General features: G+C 33.6%; 1 long non-coding RNA gene across 9 annotated transcripts in view; it reads right to left on the reverse strand.

Annotated features, from left to right (window-relative positions):
* The window catches only part of LOC103549915 (uncharacterized), a 92,111-nt gene that overhangs the window by 53,001 nt on the left and 11,745 nt on the right, over positions 1–27,365 (reverse strand). For 3 of the 9 annotated variants that reach the window (XR_011528839.1, XR_011528842.1, XR_011528845.1), the window contains one exon: positions 4,582–4,798. This is a non-coding gene — a long non-coding RNA (uncharacterized lncRNA). Of the gene's footprint in view, positions 1–366; positions 2,921–4,581; positions 4,799–21,524; positions 21,621–27,365 lie in introns of those variants that run through there. The other 6 variants (XR_011528840.1, XR_011528843.1, XR_011528844.1 and 3 more) reach the window with 4 other exon arrangements.

Raw genomic sequence — 27,365 nt, forward strand, 5'->3', positions numbered from 1 at the left:
GTGCAAAATATTATTTAAACAAAATATATTTAAAAATATAAATTTATGAGCCAGCCCTGATGGCCTAGCGGTTAAAATTCTGTGTGCTCTGCTTCAGTGGCATGGGTTCAGTTCCCAGGCCCAGAACCACACCAATGGTCTGTCAGTTGCCATGCTGTGGCAGTGATTCTAGAAGAACCAGAAGAACTTACAACTGTATACAACAGTGTACTGGGGCTCTGAGGGGGAAAAAGGAAGAAAAAAGGAGGAAGATTGGCAACAGATGTTAGCTTAGGGCAAATCTTCCCCTGCAAAAAAAAAAGTATATATATATTATATATATAAATTTACTAATAACATATAGATAGTTTTTAGGGAATTTTATGCCTGCTGAAAACAAATTTTAGATTTATTTAATTGAACTAGTTTTATTTTTTCTTTGATTATAAAAATGATTTATATCTTTTATAAAGATTCAATCCAAAATTATAAAAGGGAAAATATAAAATACCCATTATCTTTGTAAGCTATTAATTTGCTAATTGTTTGGTGAACATTTTTCTAGTTATCTTTCTTTGCACACACATGTATACATATGGAAACCTCCATGAAGTCTTGTTTACAATGGGACTGTAGTATGAACATTTGACATCTTTTTTACCTACCTATCAATACGATGTGAAAGTTGTTCCATGTTAATAAATTTAGATAAAAAAATTAGTTGGATGATTGCCTTATTGTCCATTTTTTAAATGTTAATATATACAATGATCCGTTTAAGCAGTCTGCCACTGTTGAACTTTTAGATTTTTTTACATATTTTTACTACTGTAATCTGCACAAAAGAAACATCTAGCTAAAACATTTCCTTCTTTTCTGATAACACATTCGGATACATTGATAAACAAGTATAAAACAAAGTATATCAATTATAAGTCTCATCCATTACTATAGGGTAAGTTTTGATATGAAACCTTATCTTTTTTTTTTTGGAGGAAGATTAGCCCTGAGCTAACATCTGCTGCCAATCCTCCTCTTTTTGCTGAGGCAGACTGGCCCTGAGCTAATATCCATGCCCATCTTCCTCTACTTTATATGTGGGACGCCTGCCACAGCATGGCTTGCCAAGTGGTGCCATGTCCGCACCCGGGAGCCCCAGGCCACCAAAGTGGAACATGCACACTTAACCACCACACCACTGGGCTGGCCCCTGAAACCTTATCTTTAATTTATAATTTTAGATTAGATGTACTCATTATTATAGAAGTAATTTGGTAGACAATACTCTAATTTTGAAATTGTGTTCTTGAAAATTTTTTGTTGTTCATTTCTATTTTTATTGAGAGTTCATAAGAATTTTTATAGCCAAATAACAGATTGGCTTTTGCAAATTTTTCATGGATATAAGAAGTATGTATACATTTTAATGCTATATACAAAATTCTGTACATTTCTATTTAGATGAGCTGGTTGATTATTCAAACCCTCTATTTCCTTGCTCATTTAATACATTGTTGCTTAAAAAAATGTATTAAATAATAAACTCACAGAATGAAACACTTTGATATTATTTTTTATAGGGAAAAATTAAAATAAATTATGGAACATACATACTATGCAATATTGTAAAGGCACATTGCAAAAGGGTTTGTATTGTACAACCTTATTTTCGTATGCATATCCAGAAGTGAATCAGATAAAAAGCTGCACAGAAGACAACCAGAAATATATGAAGAACTTCACCCCCTCCCTACTCCTGAGAATTTAACAATTTAGCAGGGGATTGGTGAGCACATGCATGTAAAGAAACTTCCTGGGGCTGGGGAAAGAACCATGTAAAAGAATTAGAAGGAACAGTATGCAGTAGTAACACAGAGCTGGGTATAGTGCCTGTTCCTACTAGCCAGACTGAAAAACCTAATAATTCAAGGGGTACTGCATAGAGTCCTCAGATGAGTCTTGGGTTAATTGTGTGTGAAATAATGAGCCCTAGACTGAGAACTTCTCTGGTTCCACCTAATACATTTTAAAAGCAAGACCCAAAATTATCACATTTTTCAGGTAACTTCAGTGTGTCCAAAGTAAAGCTCAAGAATAAAAAATATTCACCAAAAAGGTGTAATTCACAACGTCAGATACCCAATCAAAGATTACTAGGCATTTGTCAGTCAAAGGCTGAGGAAATACGACCCTTAAGAAAAGAAAAATCAATCGAATACAGCCCAGAGCTGATATGGATGTTAAAATTAGTAGACCAAGGACATTAAATGCATCATAATAGCTGTATGCCTTCTGTTCAAAAAGATAAGTAGACATAGAAGTCGAAGTCAATTTTAAACAAAAAGGCCAAAATCAAAGTAGTAGAGGTGAAAACTACAATGACAGATGAAAATACAATGACAGATTAACAGCAGATTAGACATAGCAGACAAAAAATATAGTGAACTTGATGAGTGAACCAATTATTTCAGTCTTAGATTTAAACCTCCCGAAAAATGTACATATGTCTACCAAAAGACATGTACAAATTTTCTCACAGCAGCAGTATCCATAAGAACCCCCAAATTGACAAAGCCCAAATGCCAATAAGTAGTAAAATGGATCAGTAAATTGGTATAAGTGGTACATTTATACAATGGAATAACACAGAGAAACCAAAGTGAATAAAGATATTTACATCTAACAACATGAATGAATCTCACAATGTCATCAAAAGTATCCAGATTCAAAACAATACATGCAGTTTGATCCTATTTACATGAAGCTGAAACAGGCAAACCACTTTTTGATAGTAGAAATCAGAGTAACGAGCACACTGGGGAACGTAGTTGCTTTGAGAGGGCATAGATGGGAATCTGGTGTGCTGAAGAAATTGTCTTTCTTGATATTTCTTGATGGTTGCATGAGTGTGATTAAAGAGGTGGGAAAGCCCATGCATTAGCTGAAAACAAGAAGTGAAAGAATATGCTAGCACCAGGAATTGAAAAGCCTCTTTTATTTCTCACAGATCTTTTGTTTGGATAATGCAGAAAACACTTAATAGATACTGCTTGATTTTTCACCTGTTTTAAAATTTTGTCAACCTGCAGACATATAAAATTTACCACTGGGTCAAGTTAGTGACATTTCTCTAAAGTTCTTATTCCACCAATAGTATTTTTATATTTGTGTCGTCTTTCCATATTATGCATCATTCATGTCTTTCAATGCCTTCATATTTTACATAAATAATCAAATGCCGTGCTTCATATCTTTCCCATGGAAAAGTCAGTGTCATTCAAAATTGTTCAGTGTCATATCTAGTTTGCTATATTAAGAAATATGATTGTTAACTTTTGACAGGCCAGAATTTGGGGAGAGAAATTGTCAGACTTTAAACAACTAATTAAATTAACATCTGTATCACCCTATATATACTTTAGGAATGTGCTTATCAGCAATTCTATTTGCACTGCATTTGCCTAATTTATTATATTTCCCAGTGTAATATGAATTGCAGTTTTGGAATTGACTGACAATTCTATCCTTTTTTCTAAGGCTTTTGTGGCAATGCTCACAATATTTGACCCTAAAGTTTTAACACTGTGTTTCTTCTAGCTGAATCATTACTAATCTTTCCTCTCTGAAAAAGGACTTTTGTATCATTTTCTTTGCACAGTTGTGAGAAAGTATACTTTTTTCCCCCAAAACAGAATGTAATATTAACCATGTCAGTGACATTGAATTGATTACTGTAATTAATTTCTCCAAAAGTTGATTGCCGTTATTTTTCAATACACTATTATCAGGAAATTCTGACCACAAGTTGTTATTAATGAATGTGTATACAACATATAATTATACATTTATGCCCACCACCAGACCACATACACAGGCACACACTTTATGACAGTACCAGTTTGAATCTGCCTGAAAATATTCTAGGTTTCTTCATCAGAATAAAATGTCTTTATATTTTGTTTAATGGGGTATATTTGGAGAGTATAATTTAGATGATTACATAAAATTCTGAATGCCCAGAAGAATATTATACTATGTTGTATATATAATAAATAAAACATGAAAGAATAGGAATTGAATTTTTCTATGTAACTCGTAATCGGCATTTACTAAATGTCCTTTGTGTTATACACTGTTAACTAGAGTGGCGCTTCTAAGATTTTTGATACCAACAGCAGCCTCAAAGATGATAAAGTTGTTACTGGGGCAGTACTGTGTCCCATGGAATTACTATCTGAGTTGGTGTTGCTATTAAGGCTGAATGTTTTCCTAGTGACGTCTCTTTCCTGAAAACAAATAGCATTCCCCTGGAACGTTTTTTTCAGAGACAGACTAAACATCCACTTGATTTGAAAAGTGTAAGACCCATTCCATTTTTCGCCCCATCCCCTTCTTTTTTCCCATTAAATATAGTGGATATTTGAGCTAACATCCCTAAGCACCTCATCTTCAGAACTTTTCTATAAAATTGGGACAGCGTTTTCCCAGCTGGCTTCATAAATTGAGTTTTATTGCTTATTTCTTTTTATGTTGAAGGAAGATAATTAATATGAAACTGTCTAAACCTGATAAGTGTAATATACAGACAAATGTAGCACCTACCTGCTCAGATGGGTATTTGGAATATCTTGTAATCCTTGACTTCCCTCTGGTTTCTATCTCCCACACTGCCTCAGTCCTCTCCTTCCTCGCAGTCCTCGTCTGATGGAGGCCAAGCCCCGGAGACCTCCGACTTGGTTATCTTTCAAGCAGGTTGGTGACTGTGCCTTTCAGCTCTTTTAAGGCTGGGTTTAACACTAAATCCTTCAGAATGGAGCGTCTGCAAGAAAAACAAAACTTGCTCCTGCTTATACTGTCTCTCATCAAAATAAAGTCTATGTGGTGCTAGATGAAGACACCCTTCTCTGCCTAGATGAGGATAAAAAGGAATAAAGAAGGGGGTGAAGGAGAAAGCGGGCAGAACATGCTCGATAGTCAAATGGCCGATTGATTTAGGGTTCCTGGTAACCTCTAAATCTCAACCAGCACACACTAGGAGAGCTGCTCATCAGGAAACACTTTCTGCACTATTTCTCCTTATTTGTCAGCCACTCGTCGGCCACTTTCTCTGAATTATTAATTCAATACACCAAAAGCTAACACTTAATATTGAGTCATTTGTCTTTGTACTATTATAAGCAGAGCAAACAGTCAATAACAAAATGACTTTGACAGCTTTAAGTGGCAATAATTTTGTTTTGGGGATTATACTTTTAGTCTCTAAAATAGAAATTTCTATGCATTCATATTTGTCCCTAAATTTTCCACTTGGCCATCCAAACATTCATTCACGGGGGTATGATATAAGGGAGGATTGTGAAATGAGCCCAAAATAGGTACTATATCCTAAAGAGGTCTAATTCTCATATGTTTTAAAATGCACCTTGTAATTGCTGCCATTTCCTCCCAAAATATCTTTACCTACTAACTACGTTAATATTTGCAAGTTAAAAAGTTCACTTTTTATGAGTGTCAGCCACAGTTTTCGATGACCATTGGCAAAATAAATGCTTTTGTCTTAAAAAACAGTATTTTTCTGGAAAACCTTCTTATCTTGTAGCTTTTTATAAAATCCTGGCAACAAGGAGTGGAGGGAGCTGTCAAAATAGGGGTTAGAAAAGTTTAAATGTTAAGGTAAATGCTCAGAAGTGCAACTTAAAGTAGTGGTTTAGACACAGAACTTTGATTCCTCCAATTACTAGCTGTAGGAACGAGGGCAAGTTATTTATCTTTTCTCTGCCTTTGCATCCCCATCAATAAAATGCTAACTCCATAAATCCTTACAGGATATTATGAAATTACAGAAATTATTATTTATAAAGTGTTTAGAAGAACATAGGTAAAGGATATAAATGTGTTTGTTAAATAAATCTTTTATTATACAAGTCATTCCTACCCTAAATCAACCGGTTTAGGAAGATTGTCTCAAATGAGGAATATGGTACTCAAAATGTGTCATCCACATGAGTTTACTGATTCATCTTATAATATGTTATAACCCAGACTTGTATTTTAATTTATTTAAAACAGTTGTTGAAATTTAAATATGATAAAGCCATAATAAATATTTCAACAAGAAAATACTTTCTAAAGTAAAGACACATAAAATGGAGGAGTGCTATGTCTTTTTTGGAGGAAAGAATTCGGCACTGAAGTAGGATAACCGCTTTCTAAATGCTAAGTAGCCATGAGAAATTAGTAAATCATCTACTCTTCCTGGGCTTCTGTTAGTTCTCATGGAAAATAAGGGCATGACTAAATGATCTTTAAAAAGTTACCTTTCCTTAAAAAATTCTCTGAGCGCCTGGTGTAAGTGTATGCAGTTTGATAACTCTAAAATATCCTTCCTTTAGTCTATGTAATATTTCAATAAAGATATTTTTAATCTGATGGTTTATATCATAAGATATGTTTTGTTTCCTTGTAGAAGACTGGCCATATAATTCCTGAATCTGCCTTAATAAGTGAATACAAAAATATACAAAAACACATGTCCACACTTTAATCAATTATTTTATTGTGTTAGAAATGTATCTCTCTGATTAAAAAATATAAAGAAAATTTGGATAGAATAATAGGGAAGACTGAGAAGAGGGAGAGAATCGTATATCACATTCTGAGTTAAAACTGTATATTGAATGCATTTTTTTTCAACCACTATAGCAAATGAATAAAGTAAAAAGTTTGAATGAAGCCTAGTTGCCTGTGCCTGTTGACATCTCATACATATTCATTGAATTAAGTAGAGAAGAGGAGAAAACAATCCGCCATTGTATACAACTACAATAGAAAAACAGTGCTCTCAGACATGCAAATACTCTTTGCCTTTTCTTACTTTTATATCTTCGCTCAGTCCCTTTCTTTAAATTATTCAATACAAGTTTATTGAAGCTCTACTATACACTAGACAATGTACTTTCCTGAATATATTTTGCCACCAACTATCACCAAATAAATATATAAATCTGCCAAATAAATTTATAAATATATAAATTTGTATATAAATACATAAATATATAAATTTGTATGTAAATGCATAACTATATAAATTTATAAATAGTTTTGAAAATGCTCTGTAAATTATAAAAGGTACATAAAAATGGTACTATTACCAATGTGAATATTTTCCTCATTATCATTCTCATTCCATTGCTATTAACTATGATCTCTCTCATTTTGAAATTATAGCATCTTTAGAAATTCATTAGTTAAAAATTATTGTGACACAGAATGTATACTTTTTCATAGTTATTTAACATTTAATTTGTTAACATTTAATGTGTTACTGCACTTCTCAGCTGAAGTGCAGATTGTGCCAATGAAGAAAAAGTGCCTGCTTATGACACTATATGCTCAAAAGTATTTGGCATGTGTCTTGTAGTCATAATATATGCTAAATAAATCTCTATTTTACTTGCAACATAAACTGATTTTCTGATACATTATTTCATTTGAATTATGTTTTGACTACCTCCAACACACACACCTACACCCACACACACAGTTTTCCAAATAAAGAGAAATTAGTGTAGTGTCATGCATGTAGTGAATTTTAAATTTATGTTTGTTGAATTGTTAAGGGTATGGAAAGAGATTATAAAACTAAATTCATGACATTCTAGATTTTGGCCCTTGAATTATTATTACCTTCCATTATACTTTAAAGGAGATATTTTATTCTATGGGGTAAATTGATTAAGAGCATGGATTCAGGACAAGACTATCTGTATTAAAACCTGAGCTTTGCTGTGTACTTAACTATCTATGTTTTAGTCCAGCATCTTTAAGTGGGGATAATAACTTATCTCATGTTGCTAAGGGATTTAAAGAGTTAATATTTGTAAAGTATTTAAAACTGAGCCTGCAACTTATTAGGCACTCTATAAAAGTAAATTAAAACATAGATTTTAAATTCAGATATAAAGATATTTAAATCTATTTTTTCCACTTACCTATATTACCTAAGAATGATCAATTAATCTTTCTGACCCTCGTGTTCCTCTTCTGTCAAAGGGGAATCATATCTCTAAGTCTTAAGATTTCAAAAAAATATTAAATGAGGACTTCTGTATTGTATACTTTGAACTAGATAGTTTGGACCTTACCTTGAATTGTGGGACACAAGAAAATCTAGGTGACATATAAAATATTTACTCAAAGGCATCAGAGAATGGTCAAGAAAGTGAATAAGTAGCAAGCCATGAGAATGTAGAGTTAGGAATGTGAGCATAGCATATGGTCATTTTTTCCTTGGAGGAATCTGAAGATTTCAAAACACATCGGTTGAGAGTCTGAGATAAGGACCATAACTTTTGGCTGCCTCTCCAGGTACAGCAGCAATGATTGCATGTTGCTCCCCCTCAGATATGAGTAACCTGGAAGCAGAAAAGCACCTGCAGAAGCTGCAAACTAGCTTCAAAGGCTTTCAATCCCTGAAATGTTTCTCCTCTCTGGAAGAAAATAGTATCATTTTTGGTCTAAAATTATTTCTACATATATTACAAATACAGTGTCTGGCACATGATCAAAAATATCCAGGCTTATAAAAAGGTAAGAAAACGTGGAATAAAGCCAGGAAAAAACCAATTGAAATAGACCCATTGAAGAACTGTATATTGAAGTTATCAAATAGAGGATTTACAATAAATATCTTAATATATGTAACATGATAATAACTCAAACTGAGAATTTGAACAGAGAAGTGGGACCTATTAAAATGAACCAAGTGAAATTCTACAGTTGGTTATATGATAAAACTTTGAAATTGATGGATTTTTTAAAATTATATACAATTAAAGAGGTAATTAGAAAAGAATAAGAGACTCAAAAAGTTATCCAGATTTAACATTGGAAAACATAGAGTTAAACATAAAGGACCATAAGAAGCATAGAAGATATAATAACAAAGCCTTACGACTGTGTAAATGGAGTCCCAGAAGGAAAAGTATGAGAAAATGCATCTGAAAACATTTATTTATTTATTTATTTATTTATTTATTTATTTTTTTAAGATTTTATTTTTTCCTTTTTCTCCCCAAAGCCCCCCCGGTACATAGTTGTATATTCTTCGTTGTGGGTCCTTCTAGTTGTGATATGTGGGACGCCGCCTCAGCGTGGTTTGATGAGCAGTGTCATGTCCGCGCCCAGGATTAGAACCAACGAAACACTGGGCCGCCTGCAGCGGAGTGTGCGAACTTAACCACTCGGCCACGGGGTCAGCCCCTGAAAACATTTATTTTAAATAGATAGTAGCTGAGAACATTTCTAAATTAGTGAAAGTCATATTAGTCAGAGTTCTCCAGAGAAGTAGTACCAACAGGAGATGTGTTGATAGATAGGTAGGGAGAAAGAGAGAGAGAGAGATTTATTTTAAGGAATTGGCTCAAGTGATTAGAGAGGCTGAGAAGTCCCAAGATCTGCAGTCAGCAGACTGGAGACTCAGGAGAGGAGATGTGTAGTTCCAGTCTAAGCAAGGGTCTGAGAACCAGGAGAGTTGACGGTGTAAATTCCAGTGTGAAAGCCAGCAGGCTCAAGATCCAAGAAGGACTGAGGTTTCAGTCCAAGTCCAAAGGCTGGAAGACTGAAGTCCCCTCTAAGGGTAGTCACACAGGAGGGGTTCCTTCTTACTCAGCCTTCTTGTTCTATTCAGGTCTTCAATTAATTGGATGAGACCCACCCACTTTAGGGAGGGCAGTCTGCTTAACTCAGTCTACTGATTTAAATGTTAGTCTCATCCAGAAATACACTCACAGACACACCCAGCATAACGTTTGGGCACCCCATGGCCCATTCAAGCGGACACATAAAATTAACCTTTATAGACTTCAAGTCATGAATTAAAGAAGTCTGACAAACTGAAGAAGGATAAATAAAACGGTATCCAGAACTAGATACATTTTAGTAAAGTTGCTAAAAATCAAAGACAAAGAACATCTTAAAAGCAGGTGGACAAAAAAGACAGATTACATTCAAATAAACAACAAGATCGGTAGCTGTCTTATAAACAGAAACAGTAGAAATTGGAAGACAATAGAATGTTTTCAAATGACTGAAAGAAAATAATTACCAACTTAAAACTTTAACATTTGAAAAATGTTATTGAAGAATGACAGTTGGAACTCTGGGAAGATGATGGTAGTGTTGTCATAGTTTACCTGAATTTCCCCATAAAAACAGAGTAAACCATGTTGAAACATCAAAATTGATCAGATCTCTCTATGAACCCAAATATAAGAACTTATGGAGACAAAATGCCAACAGCTATGTTGTACATATATTTTTGTTGACTTTGAAAGCTGAATAACCCATACATTTCCTGCATATATGTTTGGAAATCTCTGATGGGCCATTGAGACTATCAGCAAAAGCCTGGAGGGTATTTGCCTGTTCTAATTTGAGGGTGAGTATGGGGAACCTGGGAGATTCTGAATGAACAGGAGTAGCTGGGTGTCTAGAACCTGACCTTTACAAACAAACAAACAAACAAAACAAAACAGAAAAAAAATCCTTTTCCAAATAGAGCATAAAGGGGAAAATGTGGGCAAAGAAAAGAGATAATATAGATAAAAAGTAGACAAGTGATCAGGGCAGGAAGCCCAGAGAGAGTATAAACCAGAATGAGAAATACTCAGATATTTGGTCAACGGAGGAACTGCAGATTCTAAAAAAAGAGACGAAAGAACACAGGAGAGAGAGTTTCCTCCCTGTTTCTCAATATACATTTATTTACACAAACATATTGAATATATATAATTTCTGAAAATGCATATCACACATTCAGAATTCTGAGTACATGATATATCAACTATTCAGTCTATTCAGAATATTTCCCTATATATGTCTTTTTGAAAACACACCTGTATACATACATATACATATGTGCATGCACACTCAGTAATAAATAAACTCGAAGGAACACAAGAACTTATAATATCCGCCTGAAAATGCTTTTTTTCTAAATAAAATTTATAAAAAGAGAAAAGATTTAAAAATCAAAAAAGAAGAAATTGAAAGTTTGAAGAGATTTCTTCTGATATACATATGCATACATATAACAGGAGTACATGAATATAAAATTTTAACAATAGAACAAGATAAATGCTAAAAAACTATTACTCGAGTAAAGTCTTTTGCCATTAAAATTTTTAAGAAGAGAGAGTAAAAAGAAAAGAAAAGTGGAGGCAGAGCTTTGAACCACAAATTGAGAGGTAATTCCAAAACCTTGAGAACATCAATCTAGAATAGCCAACACTTTGGACTTTAACAAAAAATGAAAATCCTCTGAGTATCATGAGAGAGGGGAGGAGATCAAGTTACAAGTTTCTATTTTGTTATAATAGAAAACAAAATGGGATTATTATCAGACTTTGTGACAGCAATGCTTTATACCAGAAGTCAAGGGAGTAACATAATTATGATATACAAAGACAGAAAATATGAGTCAAGGATTTTATATCCATTAAAGTGAGGCTCAAGTGCAAATGTCTCAATCAAACTCTTATAACACTCGAAATATGGATTCATTGTCCTTCTCAAGAAAACTATTAATAGAGCACACTCCATAGGATTAAAATAGCTAGAATGGCAACAAGATAAGTATTAATGGTGAGTATTAAATATAGACTTACATAGAGAACTAAGGCTAGACAATAATTATGAGTAGGAAAATACAGTATACAATGGCTATATGCCCCAATTAGATGCATTTCAACTGTCAAAAATGCAAAAGTATCTGTAAGTTTGAATTTGTGACAAAAAGTTTCAAAAATGAGGAAAGAATTTAGGGAATATATGGAAAATTCTATCATCTTACTCTTAACCTTACATGTATTAATTAGAAGTAAACAAATACTATTTCAAATTAGATGATAGCAAGGAGAGATGGGAGGAAAAATGTAGTCACTAGCTAATTTCGTATTGTTTATAGAAGACAATCTGAAGATAAGTTCAAGTAAAATGGAAATAAGGATAATATATAGGTAATAACGTAAATATTAATATTAGACCAAAAATAAACCCTCCTAAATACTAAAAGGCATAACTACAAAGAAAAGAAAGAGAGAAAAATTCATTTTACTGCATAGTAAAATATTCATCTACTTAGCTAGATGCTATTCTAAAATATGGACCAAAAAAATAAGGTTACTAAAACACTTGCTGTTGGAGAAGAAAAAGAATGGAGGACTTAGAAATAGAGGTTAGATGTTTATGAATAGCTCTTGTTTGCTGTATTTGACTTTCAAACTGAAAATGTTTTCTATAATTACAAGAGAAAATTTAAAAAATAATCTTTAAAAGTCAGAAGTGAAATTAAACAAATGAGCCTGTGTGTCCAGTTAGTGGCGTTAGCACAGTGTGAGGGGCTATTCAAGGTGGCTTTAAAACACAATAAATGGACTTCACATACCTGGTGAAAACTTTAAGAACAGAATTATTGAAAAAAATTTAAACTATTTACAGTAGTCATAACTTAGGATCCTGAGATAGTTGTGATAGTAATTTGGAGCAAATCAATGAGTAATTATGTTAGTGTCATTGAAATAATTGAAAATTGGCATTTTATCAGGATAGATTGGCTATCTGTGACTATCTATCTATTTAATCAATGAATTGAATTAACAACCATGTGGTTACAGGTCGTATTTTCTGTTTTTCCTCATTGAAAATAGCTAAAAACAACAACCAACAGACATAGATAATCCAATGTAGTCTCTAATACCATACCATTTCCTCCTAAATGAATCCAGGTTTTCTTGAAGAAATGACTGACTCCAGAGCTGCTAGGGAATGTACAAGATGAGGGTCATACTAGAAAGCAAACACTATCAATTACTACTAGATTCAGGTCAAATAGAGGGAACTTTATAGCCTCAAATGCTTACATCAACAAAGAAGAATACACTCAAATTAGTAATCTAATCTTTCATTTTAGGAAATAAAGAGAAACAAAAAAGTAATTTATAACTAAAGCAAACAGAAGGAAGAAAATATTAAAGATAAGAGCAGAATGAAAAAAAATTGACAAAAAAGAAAAATTAATAAAAACAAAAGCTAATTTTTCGGAAAAATTAATCAAATAAATGAAAAAATTCTAATAAGTGACTCAGGAAAAAAGAGAGAAGATATACATTACCAACATTGGATGTGAAAGACAGAACATCACTGAGGACGGGATGATGCGATTATTCTATATGGAACTGCGATTGTGGATACATGACTCAATGCATTTATCAAAATCCATAGAACTGTGCACCGCAAGGATTGTATTGCTGTATGTAAATTCTTAAAACAGAATATGGGGATGGGGAGAGGCTCAGATGAAATGCACATGTGAAAAAAAGAATCAGATTGTATTACAAATAAAATATATGACTACACTTAAGGGAAAGGGAAAGAGAGAAATTGACTTAAGTTGTTTGGAAAATAATACTTTGAGTTGATACAGTGAAGCTACAGGACACAAATAACTGTTCACATACATTGTACTTTAGGTGGTAAATTTGTTTCACACTGGATTATAGATTATAGCTCTATGGATTATAGAGGCCAGTGTGTGCATGGGTTAATATATGTACTCTGTCCCCTGAGAGGTATAGAAGCAGTGAGATGAGACCTCAATCATACTTCATTATTATATTTTTACATTTACAAGGTTGAAGTAAAGAAATATTCAGACAAAAGTAAAAAAAGTGTATAGAGAATTTCTCAACAAGACTCATAATAAAGACCCATTTAAGGGTTTTGTTTCAGCATAGGGAGATGTGATCCCAGATGGAAGGTCAGAAATGCAGGAGGCAATAGGAAATTATGAAAATGGTGAACATATATATATGAATTCAAATAAGATTTGACTATATTGATAGGGTGATAAAGAGAATTAAGAGCACTAAGGTCTTTGCATTTTCAAGGCATGCAAGAAGAAATGAAATTACCAATTAATATTAGGTTTAATAAGTCAAGGATGCATGTTATAAATCTCTAGGGTAATCACTAAAAGAATCTCAAACTGGTATGTAACAAACAAGCCAGTAAGGAATAAAATTGGAAAGATCAAATTCACAATCCAAATAAAGAAAAAGAAAGAGAATTTAAAAATGACATTGAGCAAGAAGGACAAATATGAAACAATTATTAAAAGTACACATTTAAATACAGAATATGAGATTTCATGTAAGTGAATTATGTTGAAATTAAAATGTAAAGATAAGAAGACTGAATAATAACCAACATTATATGCTGTATAAAAGACACACATTGAAAATGGAACTATATAGATAAATATTTTGTATATATATATATAAAAGTTCAAAGGAACTAGACATAAAAATATATAATATACAAATATAACTAAGAGAGAAATGGAGTAATTCTATTACTATCAGACAAAGTAAATGTTAAGATAAATATATTATTAGAGGTAAGGGGAGACATTCTAAATGATTAAAAGTTTGATTAACCAGGAAGGTAGAATAAGTCTAAATTTGTATGCACTTAATAACAGTCTCAAATGCATAAAGCAAAAATTGAGAAAAGACTACATAATAAATAAATCCCCAATGATTGAAGAACATTTTAAAATATCATTTTAAATGAATAAGAAAATGAAAATGTTAATTTTCTTACAAAACTAAACATAATGAATGTACACAGACTACTGTATCTAAGTGTGGAAGAATATAGTTTTTCAAGCTGATACAGAACATTTACAAAAATTGACCAGATGCTTGACATGAAGCAAATCTCAACAAAATTCGAAGGATTAAAACCATATATATATATATATTCTTTTTTTACTATTGAAAATTCATATAGTCTACAAATTTAAAAAAAATAAAATTTTTATATGATTTTAAATTAAGAAATGATCTTAAACAACCTATGAGTCAAAGACTAACAACAAACTATCTGGAAGAGAAATTAGGGGAAAAATGCCATTTATGATAACATCAAAAACAATAAAATACTTAGGAATAAAATTAACCAAGGAGGTGAAGACCTGTACACTGAAAACTATATGACACTGATGAAACAGGTGACACAAATAAATAGAAAGACATCTTGTGTTTTTGGATTAGGAGAATTAATATAGTAAACATGTTAGTAATACCCAAAGTGATCTACGGGTTTAATACAATCCCTATCAAAATTCGAATAGTATTTTTTTTCAGAAATAGAAAAAAGCATCCTAAAATCTGTATGGAAACACAAAAGACCCCAAATGGCCAAAGCAATCTTGAGAAAGAACGAAGCTGAAGGCATTACACTTCCTACTTTCAAGCTATATTATAAAGCTAAAGTAATCGAAACAGTATGGTATTGGCATAAAAACAGTCACATAGAACAAAGGATCAGAATAGAGAACCCAGTTATAAAGCCATACATATAAAGTCAGCTAATTTTTGACAATGGCACCAAGAACACATAATGGGGAAAGGATTGTCTCTTCAATAGATGGTGTTGGGAAAACAGGATATTCACATGCAAAAGAATGAAACTGGACCCCTATCTTATACCTTATGATCTCACTCATAAGTAGAAGATAAGAACAACGACAAACAAATGCATAGCAACAGAGATTGGATTGGTGGTTATCACAGGGGAAGAGGGAGAGTGCAAAAGGGGGGATTAAGCACACGTGTGATGATGGACTATAATTAGTTTATGGGTGGTGAACATGATATAATCTACACAGAATTTGAAATATATTATGATGTACATCTGAAAGCTATATAATGTTATAATCCAATCTTACTGCAATAAAAAAAAGAAATCAAAACAAAACAAAATTTAACTGAAAATGGATTCAAGACTCATACATAAGACTTAATATAGAAAAATTCCTAGAAGAATACTAGGAAAATGATCCTTGACATTGGTCTTTGCAATGATTTCTTGGATAACACATTGAAAACACAGGTAATAAAAGCTAAAACAAAAAAGTGGGACTACATCAAACTAAAAAGCTCTGCACAGCAAAGGAAGTAATCAACAAAATAAAAAGGCAAATTATGAATTGGGAGAAAATATTTGCACACCATATATCTGATAAGAGGTTAATACCCAAAATGTATAAAGAACACATACAACTCAATAGCAAAAACCCAAATAACCCTGTTAAAAAATGGTCAAAGGATCAAACAGACATTTTTCCAAAGACTTTCAAATGGCCAATAGATACATGAAAAGACACTCAACACCACTAATCATCAGGGAAATGCAAATCAAAACCGCAATGAGATATCACCTCACACCTGCTAGGATGATGCTTATTAACAAGACAAGAGATAACAAATGTTGGCAAGGATGTGGAGAAATGTGAACCCCTATTTACTGTTGGTGGGAATGTAAATTGGTACAGTCAGTATGGAAAACTATATGGAAGTTCCTCAAAAAATTAAAAGAGAACTGCCATATGATCCAGCAACTCCTCTCCTGAGTATATATTCGAAGGAAATGACATTGGTATCTCAAAGAGATATCTGCACACCCATATTCATCGCAACATTATTCATCATAGTCAAGATACGGAAACAATGTAAATGTCCTTCAACATATGAATGGATATAGAAAATGTGGTACAAATATGCAATGGAATATTATTCAGCCATAAAAAGAAGAATATCCTGCCATTTGCAATGTATACCATGAATAAACCTGGAGGACATTATGCTAAGTGAAACAAACCAGACAGAGAATGACAAATACTGTATGGTATCACTTATATGTGGCATCTAAAAACAATAATTACAGAAAAAGCCAATTTCATAGAAACAGAGGATACAATGATGGTTGCCAGGAGCTGGATGGAGGGGGAAATGAAGACATGTAGGTCAAAAGGTATAAACTTTCAGTTATAAGGAGTTCTGAGAATCTGGCGTACAGCATGGTGACTATAGTTGATAATACAATATTGTATACCTGAAAGCTGCTGAGAATAGATTTTAAGCATTTGGACCACACACAAAGAAAAAGAGGTAACTCTGTGACTTGATAGATGCGTTAATTATCTTGATCTTGGTAATCATCCCAGATTGTATAAGTATATCAAATCATCACTTTGTACACTTTTAATATATACAATTATATTTGTCAATTATTCCTCAGTAAAGTTGGGAAAAATAAAATAAATGAATTTTAGGTATAAAATAGACCTAAATGTCAAGGCTAAAGGTATAAAGGCTTAGAGAATATCTCTATAACCTACATTTGTAGACTATTTATTGAGAGTACACGCAAATCATCAAACATAAAAGGAAATGTAGATTATTTGGACTTAATCAAAATTAAGAATAACACAAAATTTCTCATCATAAATATATACCATTAAAAAAATGAAAGGACAAGCCCCAGGTAGAGAGAAAATTATCAGTATATATAATTATGAAAGGACTTCACTTTAAAATATATGAAGTGCACCTACAAATCAATCATAAAGAGAAAAACAACTCAACTTTTAAAATGATTAAAGACTTGGACAGTTCACAAAAGAAGATATAAAAATGGCCAATAAGCACATGGAAGGTGCTCAACATCATTATTAGGAGAATGCAATTAAAATCAACAAAAGATATGACTTCATATCCACTAGAATGGCTAGGATTAAAAAGGGACAGCAAATGTTGGCAAAGACGTGGAGGAACTACAACTCTCATATATCGCAAGAGGGACTGTAAAATGATGCCATCACTTAGAAAACATTTTAGTTTCTTGTACAGTCAAACATATATACTGCATGACCCAGCATTTCTATTCACAGGTACTTCTCAAGAGAAAAAAATCAACCAAATAACAAAGCGTCTGTCCACAAAAAGACTTGCAACTCAATATTCATAGCAACATTAACTGAGTAGTCCCAGAGTGAAACATGCAAAATATCTATCAAGAGATGAAGAGGTTGACAAATTGTGGTGTATTCATAGAATGGAATACTACTCAGTGATAAAAAAAAAGAACAAGCTACCAATACACATAACAAGATAGATAATCTCAAAAATATAATGTTGAGCAAAAGAAGCCAGACACAAAAAAATACATATTGTAAAATCCCATCTGGCATACAAGTAGAGGCAAAATTAATCTATGCTTATAGAAATTAGAATAGTGGTTGTCTAAAGGACAGAAAACTGGTGGTTGACCAAAAGTGGGGAATTTAAAACTTTCTTAGGTGCTAAAAATGTGCTATATCTTGATTGGGACATTAGTTTCATTGTTGTGTACCTGGATTAAAATTCATCAGATCATACACTTAATATCTGAGCATTTCACTCAATATGAATTATTCTTTTTTCATTAAATAAATTAGACAATCATTGTACTTAATCACAGTAACAATGTAAAGGAGAGACATCATATGGTTAGAAGGAAAAAATCTCAATGACTGAAGAGAAAATCTTATTCAAATTTAGTATCAATTGTGATAAACAACTATTAGTATATTAGGACTAGAGTGTCATTTCTTTGATCTAATGAGGATGTTGACAATAAGCATAATACTTAATGGTGAAGTTTGGAAAAGTTTCCCTCTGAGTTCAAGAATGAGAAACCATTTCTATTTTATATTGCACTATAATGTTCTAGCTAGTATAATGTGACAAAGAAAAAAAATGAAGAAATGTATAAAAAATGAAGAGCAAGGAATAAATTTGATTGCAGATGATCGTTCCTGTAAAAAATAGAAAAAGCTATCCCCAGATGAGTTTTTTAGAATCAATACATCAGTTCAGCATGTTGCTGGGCAGAGTGTCAATATAAAAAGTTAGTTATATTTTTACATAGTAGCCACAAATATTTTGAAAACAAAATTTAAAATGTCATTTAAATAGTATCTAAATACCAAATACTAGAAATAAGTATAACAAAGGTTTACATATTTTATCCATAAACTCATGGATGAGTACTGAGAGGAACTGAATAAGAACTAGATAAATAAAAGAATATGCAATATTCATGTTTTGACAGACTGGATATTGTTTAGAGATGCTTTTATCCCAAGTTATCCTTTATATTTAGTGCAATTCAAAATATGTGTGTGTGGTATGATATTTGATTCTAAACAGTATATGAAATTCAACATGCCAAGAATGGACACTCTTGATGAAGAACAAAATGAGAACCCTGGCTCTACTACATATCAAAATTTATTATAAAGTGACAGTCATTATGACAGAATGGATTTGGCCAAGGTTAAATCACATAACCAATAGGAAGCAGTGGTTCTTAACTGGGGCAATTTTGACCCATTGGGAAATATTTCACAATGTGTGGAAACATTTTGAATGTCTGGAGGGGAGGGAGAGTGGGTAGATCTGCTGGGATCTAGTGGTAAAAGTCAGAGATGCTGCTAAACACCCTAAAATTCACAGACAGTTCCCCCCGCATGCAAAGAATTGTCCAGTCCACCGATGGTAATAGCACTGCTTTTGAGAAACGTGGAACAAAGTATGCGGACGGAGAACCATGCATATTAGGATTATTAGCTAATGTGAAAGGTGGAAATGAAGAACGCTAAAAAAAAAAAAAAGATGTTTCCAGTAAATGGTATTAGGACAACTGGAAATCCAAATTGATGAAAACTTGACCCTGACTCATACATTATGCCACAGTTAAATCAAGACGATGTGTAAAAACGAAATGTGAAATAATAGAGATTTTAGAAAATAAATTATGAGGGAATCTTTATAAACTTGGGACAGAGACAGACTTCATATACAGGATACAAAAATCCTAATTATAGATGAAAAGACTATAAATGACTACATGAAAAGCAGGAAATTCTGTTCATCAAACAATATGGCTTGTTGAAAAGTAAATTGACACCATCACTCTGAAGGAAGAAGGAAGAGGAGAAATGCTGGGGGCAGAGGGACATCAAGTGCAAATGATCTGGTGTGGGAGCATGCTTGATAGATTTGAATTAACAATAAAAAGGCTGGTTGAGGGGCCCGCCAAGTGGCAGTGGTTAAGTTCCCATGTTCTGCTTGGGCAGCCCAGGGTTCACCAGTTCAGATCCTGTGCAGGGACCTATGCACCACTCATCAAGCCATGCTGTGGCAGCATCCCACATAGAAGAGCTAGAAAGACATACAACTAGGATATACAACTGTGTACTGCGGCTTTGGGGAGAAAAAATAAAAGAGGAAGGTTGGCAACAGCTGTTAGCTCAAGGCTAATCTTCCTCACCAAACCACCCCCAAAAAACAGAAAAAAAAAGGCCGGTTGAGGCAGATTTATGAGGAGAGTAGTAGGAGTAATAGAAAATGAGATTAGAAAATTTACAATGAGCCAGATCAAGAAAGCCAAGTTTCGGACATTTTGTAAGGATTTTATTCTGAAAGAGGAGGACTGAGACTTTACCATGGATTTAGCATCCTGTGGGTCATTGAAACATCAGAGAAGTTTCAGCACAGTGGTGCTGGGGGTGGTGTCTACTTGTGTAGGGGAGGGGAGAGTAGGGATGTCACAAAAACCTATTGGAGGTTCAAAGAGGAATGTAAGAAATTAAGACAGTGACTACTGATGACTCTTCTAAGAACTTTTCCTATGAGAGTAGTAGATAAATATGGTCCTAGCTCAAGGGGATGAGAGAAAGGAATTTTTCCTAATAATAATAATAATAATGATAATAAAGCCAGTCAGCATGGTTTTGGTTTTCTCTGTCCACATTCAGCTGCAAGAGTAAATAAAGCTGGTGAAGTAGTTAGAATTGATAATGATTTTCATTTAGAAAAGTATTTAAAATACCCAAGAAAGGTGCAGGGTATTTCAAGGTATATATAAAAGAAGGGCACATATTCTTTAAGAGATGTTGAAAAAGTGGTCAGTGGATTATGGGTCCAGGTGGGGTTGAAATATTCTTGATGTGGAGGTAATGGATGATATCAGCTGAAAAGAAAAGAAATGGTGGTTTTGAGATGCTTGCAATTGAGATTTCAGTGATGTCACAGTTATTAGTAATGACAAAATATTTTGTATGACAATGCAGAATGGACATATGTGATATATGTGAAGGCAAGATCATTGCAAGAGAGGAACAATTACTCACTATCATTTCATGTTAGCATAATTTATGAATATACTGAAATGACTAAAACTGATGACAGGAGTGGTGTTGAGTCAGTAACAATGTCAGGAACTAAAGTCTTCAAATAATTTAAAATGGATAACAGACCTAAAGTAAAACCCCAGACTAGGGGCCGGCTCCGTGACCAAGTGGTTAAGTTCGTGCACTCCACGCGGCGGCCCAGGGTTCGGATCCTGGGCACGGACATGGCACTGCTTGTCAGGCCACGTTGAGGCAGCGTCCCACATCCCGAAACTAGAAGGATGTGCAACTAAGATATACAACTGTGTACAGGGGAGGTTTGGGGAGATAAAAGCAGAAACAAAAAAAAGGATTGGCAACAGTTGTTAGCCCAGGTGCCAATCTTTAAAAAAAAAAGAAAGAAAAAAGAAAAAAACCCCAGACTACAAAACTCCTAGAAGATAACATAGGAGAAAAACTAGATGACCTTGGGTATGGCAATGACTTTTTAGATATGACACCAAAGGCACCATCCATGAAATAATTGATGAACTGGACTTCATGAAAATTAAAAACTTCTTTTCTGCAAAAGACAATAGAAAAAAAATGAGAAGACAAGTACAGATTGGGAGAAAATATTTGCAAAAGACACATCTGATAAAAGACTGTATTCCAAAATATACAAAGAATATTCAAAATTCAGTAAACTAGGAATAGAGGCGAATCTTTCAACTTGACAAAGACTATTTCATGTACACTCTTGCTTTCACTATATTTAACACTAATTCTTTTTCAGAAGTACAACTTCACTGGTAAACTTAAAAAGCTGAGAGTGGCTACTATCTACTCTCTCGATCTTACATGAATTAAATCATAAAGGAGTAGTAACACAAATGGCAGTTTCACATAGAATAAATCTTGAAGCTAAAGAAAGCATGAATAAGAGATATGGAATTTACTTAGAAGGCTAAGGTGATTAAGGTTAATGCCCTCTGCGTGCATTAATAGCTCAATCCAGTAACCTGTGTTTGAGTACACAGTAATGTAATGAATCAATCAGATCCTACATTTCAGCTCAGCTGCTGGAAGGATAATAATAAAATTTGTGAAACAGAATTGTTCTATTGATCTCTCCTAAATCTAATCTCCCTTGTACTATCAACCCACCACTAGGTCTCTACCCCTGCAGGACTCTTGCCCTAAAGCAATGACAGCTTGGGTTGCTGTTATGTCAAGAATATTCTCATAAAGCCCTGTCTTCCATTATCCAAATACAGTCATCAAAAACATGAGAGCAAGCACTTCTCATGAATTTGAACCATTCTATAAGAATAACATAAGTGAATGCACACACAAACACATACACACGTGTACAAACATACACATCTTTCCTAGTCTAGGCTTATTAAGCGGAAAAAAGATTGGAGGCTGAATCAGATAAGAAAAAAATCTTAATTCCTCCTCTGTCTATCAATCAAATTAGAATAACAAGAGTCAGAACATGGAAACGCAGGTGCTTTCTTACTTTCTAGTCAGAAAAATAGCTGTATTCAAGACATTGATTATCATTTTTAAAAGGAAGCAGAAGCTCATTCCAGTGACAGTATGACCTTCAATAATGTCCCAACTCCTGCTGCCTCTAAAATGGCTTTTATGTTTCAAGGCGATCTTTTCTTTCTTCAGCCAAGATTTAAAAATGCAGAAGTGAGGTCAGGTGTCTTGTAGAAAGATAGATTCAGGGAAGACAGATCCAAGGAGAAATAATAATTCCCATTAGAAACTTTGATGAGTAAAAACTAAGCAAATTATTTGCATGGTAAATCAATGGGGAAATATAATTTCTGCATTCTTTTTAATAAAAGGAACTAGTAATCTAAATTAGTGGAAAGTAAAGCTGTTATTTAATTATATATGTATATAAAATTTATAATACATATAGATGTAAATTAACAATGTGGTATATTCCTCATTGAAAATCACCTACCATTTTAATCAGGCTTGGAAAACATCCAGTATTTTGATAGAATGAAATAAGAAGAATCTTAAAGATGATATTAGAATTCCTGAAATTTGTGAAATCTAAAAACCTTTTTTTACCTCTTTTGTGTCTAGCTATAAAAGGTGCAATAAATATGTTGAAAAGGGGCTAATGACATTCAGGCATTTAATCGCATCATTTTAAAGACTTTTATGAACTACAATTAGATAATTACTGCTAATTAGTATGTTAGGATAGCAGAATTATTAGAGTGTAGAAGAGAGTTAGCAATATGTTGAATGTATGGCATTCATCCAGGGATCAGTGGGGCTGACATTTTCTTTGCTCTTTTTTGTTAACATTGAATGAAGAACCACTCTTAGTCTTTATTAACCCCAAATGTGATTTTGCTTACAATTTTTACTGGTTTGTTTTTACACTATCCATCTGTGTGTCTTTGACGTATTGTTCTTTTCTATAGCTCAAGGGAGTTTAACATATTATTCACAGGGAACTGAAATCTCAAACCAAAATTACAAACTGAACTGTGAGGAATTTGTACATTTTGAAAGTTCTACTTTACTCTTAAATGTTGAATCTATTTTTAACTTCTTATAAGAAAATAATGCTTAAAATCACAAATCCTTTCTAAACATATGACCATTACATTGATGCTGTCAGTATCTCAAATATAAAGGCAGCCTGGTTTATGTGTCAAAGGTAGAATGAAGATAAATAGGTCTATCCAGATATAGCAATGGACAAAAGGTTAAAGATGAAGAAAGATCTATACGAGTAACATTAAATTGTTAAAAAAGGAAATTAAAATCTCAAGCAGTCTGTCCTACATTCTTTTTAATATACAATGCTAGTTATATTATTTAAAAGAAGGAGCTAAATAATAAAATGAATAAATTCTTATGGGCTCTGACTTACAGTTACATGCCTACAATATTGCTTTAAGAACAGCAAAATAAATATGAATGTGTCCAATATATTGAATAAGATATTCAAAGACATTCACTTTCTCATAGATGAACCATATGAAGCAAGCTAGTCCCTAAAGGCAATATTAAGAATTGCTAGATGTTATCTGCCATGTGAACTACAATATTAAACATCAGAATTTCTCTGGAAATCCTGATTCCCCCTACATACCACACACACATACTCACACACACACTTTTTTCAGAACTAATAGACTAGGATTCTGAGATAATTTTTGCGTGTCGCTCAATACTCAAAAGCAATTCTCTATTCCCATGTTAAAAGACTAATCTTAGGCCAACATTAACATTACTACTTTATGCTCTAAAATGTCAGGCATGTTCTGCTTCAGAATTATCCTAATAGATCTTTCTTCCTGGCTATTTTCCCATAGCTACTAACACCAATAGAATGTGGTGCCTAAAAGCATGGTGATAAGCCTTAAGAAATTATCACATACCATCTTCCTTTCATTCATTCATACAATAAATGATGCACATCTATACGATTAATTTCGCCATAGGTCATTAAGATAACAGCAAAAAAAAAAAAGTGATCTACCCGCTGAATCTAAATATGTCACATAGCTGTTGCATTCAAATTATTCCTCCTTTCTGGATCTGTGTCCATTTGTCTAGATGAACAATGGTTCTCTCTCCTTGGCCGTGTATTGCCTATGGAGGCTTTTTTTTTTTAATGACAAGTGTTAGGAGCTTACTTCACTAAATGAAGAACTCCCTGGACTGAGGCCTAGATTTCTATATTTTAAAAAAATTCCACAGGTGTTTGTCTTCTTTTTTAATCCAGAAAAGCTTATTTTATTTTTGCTAAATTTTAGTTTATTTTTGTTACAACATTGGGAGCAAGAAAAAAGGAAGAATTTGTAAAGTAAAGATCCCATCAGAATTTCTTCCAGTTTCCAGCTCCATAGATTACAAATCTTAACAGTTTATCATGCCTCTTTCTGGACTGTTTCTATACATTCACAGAGTAAAAGATGGACCCATGTGTCTGAACATACATATGCATAAATGTGCACATATAAAAATATGCTCACACAATTACATATATGTATATGTGTATATATATATACACATACCATTAATGCACAGACTTTTAAAAACAAATATAGGATTATATTAGTCATATACATTGTTTCTCTTTCTCTTCAATATCCTCATATCTTTATCTCTTCTTTTTTCCTTTCCCTAAGAGTATAAATATGTTTAGGTCTCCCCTGCACCATAGTGAGTAAATTAATAAATGAGAATCTCCTCATTTCCTTCCAGGTACCATCCTATATCCTTTCCTTCTTAACTGAGTTCCTTGAAAGAGTAGTGCAAACTCCTGATCTTCATTCCCCAACAACAATCACTTCTCTTCTCATGGCAGTATGCCTTGATAACATCCCTCCACAGAAACTGCTCTTGAAAAAGACACTGATGGTCTCTTTATGGACAAATCCAATAAACGCTTTTTGTTTTTTTATCTGGTTATAAAGGCCTATTGCCTTATGAATGGCTTTTTGTGTCTTAGTGTTTTGTTTTTTTGCTTCTTTTTCTTCCTTGACATTCTTTCCTCACTATTATTTATTCTTAGCCTCTTTCTTGAGTTTCCCCTTTTGCTCCAATAAACTTCAGTGTCTTCCATATATCTTAAACTGTTTCTTCGCTATATATGCTCCCCTTGAGTGATCTCACTCCCTCTCAGGGGTTAAACTATCATTATGCTAATTGACCCAGTCCTAACTTTCTAAGTCTGGTTTATTCTGGAGCTAAAGATGGTGCATCCAACTGCCCATTACTCGTGTGTCCTATGGATTCTTCAAGTCTGTCCTACCTCCTACCCAGCTCACCAGCTCTTTCTGTGCCCCTCTGCCCCCCTCCTCTACCCTGTGGCTGTTTTGTATTCCATATTGTTAGCAGTTAATAGCATTACCAAATCAATGAGTTAGAAACCTGGAAGTTATCCCAAAGTCTTACCCTTTCCAATCAATTGCTAGTTCTTGACAATTTTACTTCCTATATATTTTTTCAAATACTTTACTCCTTTATACTACCATCAAAACAAACTTTGAGGAGCCAGCCCAGTGGCATGGGAGTTAAGTTCGCACGTTCTGCTTCAGCAGCCCGGGGTTCCCTGGTTCGGATCCCAGGTGTGGACATGGCACTGCTTGGCAAGCCATGCTGTGGCAGGCATCCCACATATAAAGTAGAGGAAGATGAGCACGAATGTTAGCTCAGGGCCAATCTACCTCAGTAAAAAGAGGAGGATTGACAGCAGATGTTAGCTCAGGGCTAATCTTCCTCAAAATAAACAAATAAACTGAGTTTTCAAGAAAAAATAAAGAGGCCATTTCTAACCACAAGAAGAGTTGTAGGTAGCATTTGAATCTGATCATGAAATAAGCATTGAGGGAGAAATAAATATGAAGACAGTCTTAAAAGGTTGAGGGATCCAGTCTGACAAGGGAATAGATGTAGAGAGGGAAGAAGTACAAGTCATCACTAATAGGGCAGTTTGAGGCCAAACAGAGGTTTATGAATGTCAAGCTGTGGCATTTGGTTTTTTTTCAGGATATGGCAGTCTTCTATGAAGGAGTATTAATACAAGAGTGACAGGATTAGAGCTATGTTTTAGGGTAATTAATCTGACCACATGCATTGTTTGGATTGGAGGGCAAAAACAATCTGGAGGTGGAAAAACCAGGTAGGAGACTTTTGAATAAAAATATAAGAAATAATAAAGATGTAATTCCCTTTGATGCCAAAGGGAATCAAGAGAAAAGTAACATATTGAAGGACTTTGTTACGCTTCTAATTTAAGCTGAAGAGGACTTTAACCAAGAGTAAAATGCCAGTTCCTTTGGTTAATTATTTAGACATTTTCCTCATTAGGTAGAATTGCTTCAAAATAAGGAAAGATTATGTAAAACAATAAAATTTACATCTTCCAGAGAACATCGATTCACTCATTCTGCCTAATCCTTTATTTGTTTAACAAACGTATGTGAAAGAAAACAGAGAAGTTTCAGATGCATTAGGAAAACAAATGGAGGTGTCAGCTCTCTGTGTGCACCATTACACGCTCACCTAGAGTGGACAGTGAACAAACTGACATCGATCACCTGTGTTTGCTGTGTGAGATACACCTGAAGTGTCCACACACATTGGTTTCATTGCTGTAAATGCTGTTTAATAAAATTATTACTTCACTTGCCACACCTGCTATGTTCTGACAATAAATAGGGCTATCTACTTAGTAAAATCAATGAAGATGGCAGGCTTAGCAGATGTTTAGGGGCACAGACACAAACATTATCGTGAGTGAAGTCAAGAATGAATTCTAACACCAATTTATCAT

Source organism: Equus przewalskii, chromosome 17 (assembly GCF_037783145.1).
Source record: "Equus przewalskii isolate Varuska chromosome 17, EquPr2, whole genome shotgun sequence".
Lineage (NCBI taxonomy): Eukaryota > Metazoa > Chordata > Mammalia > Perissodactyla > Equidae > Equus > Equus przewalskii.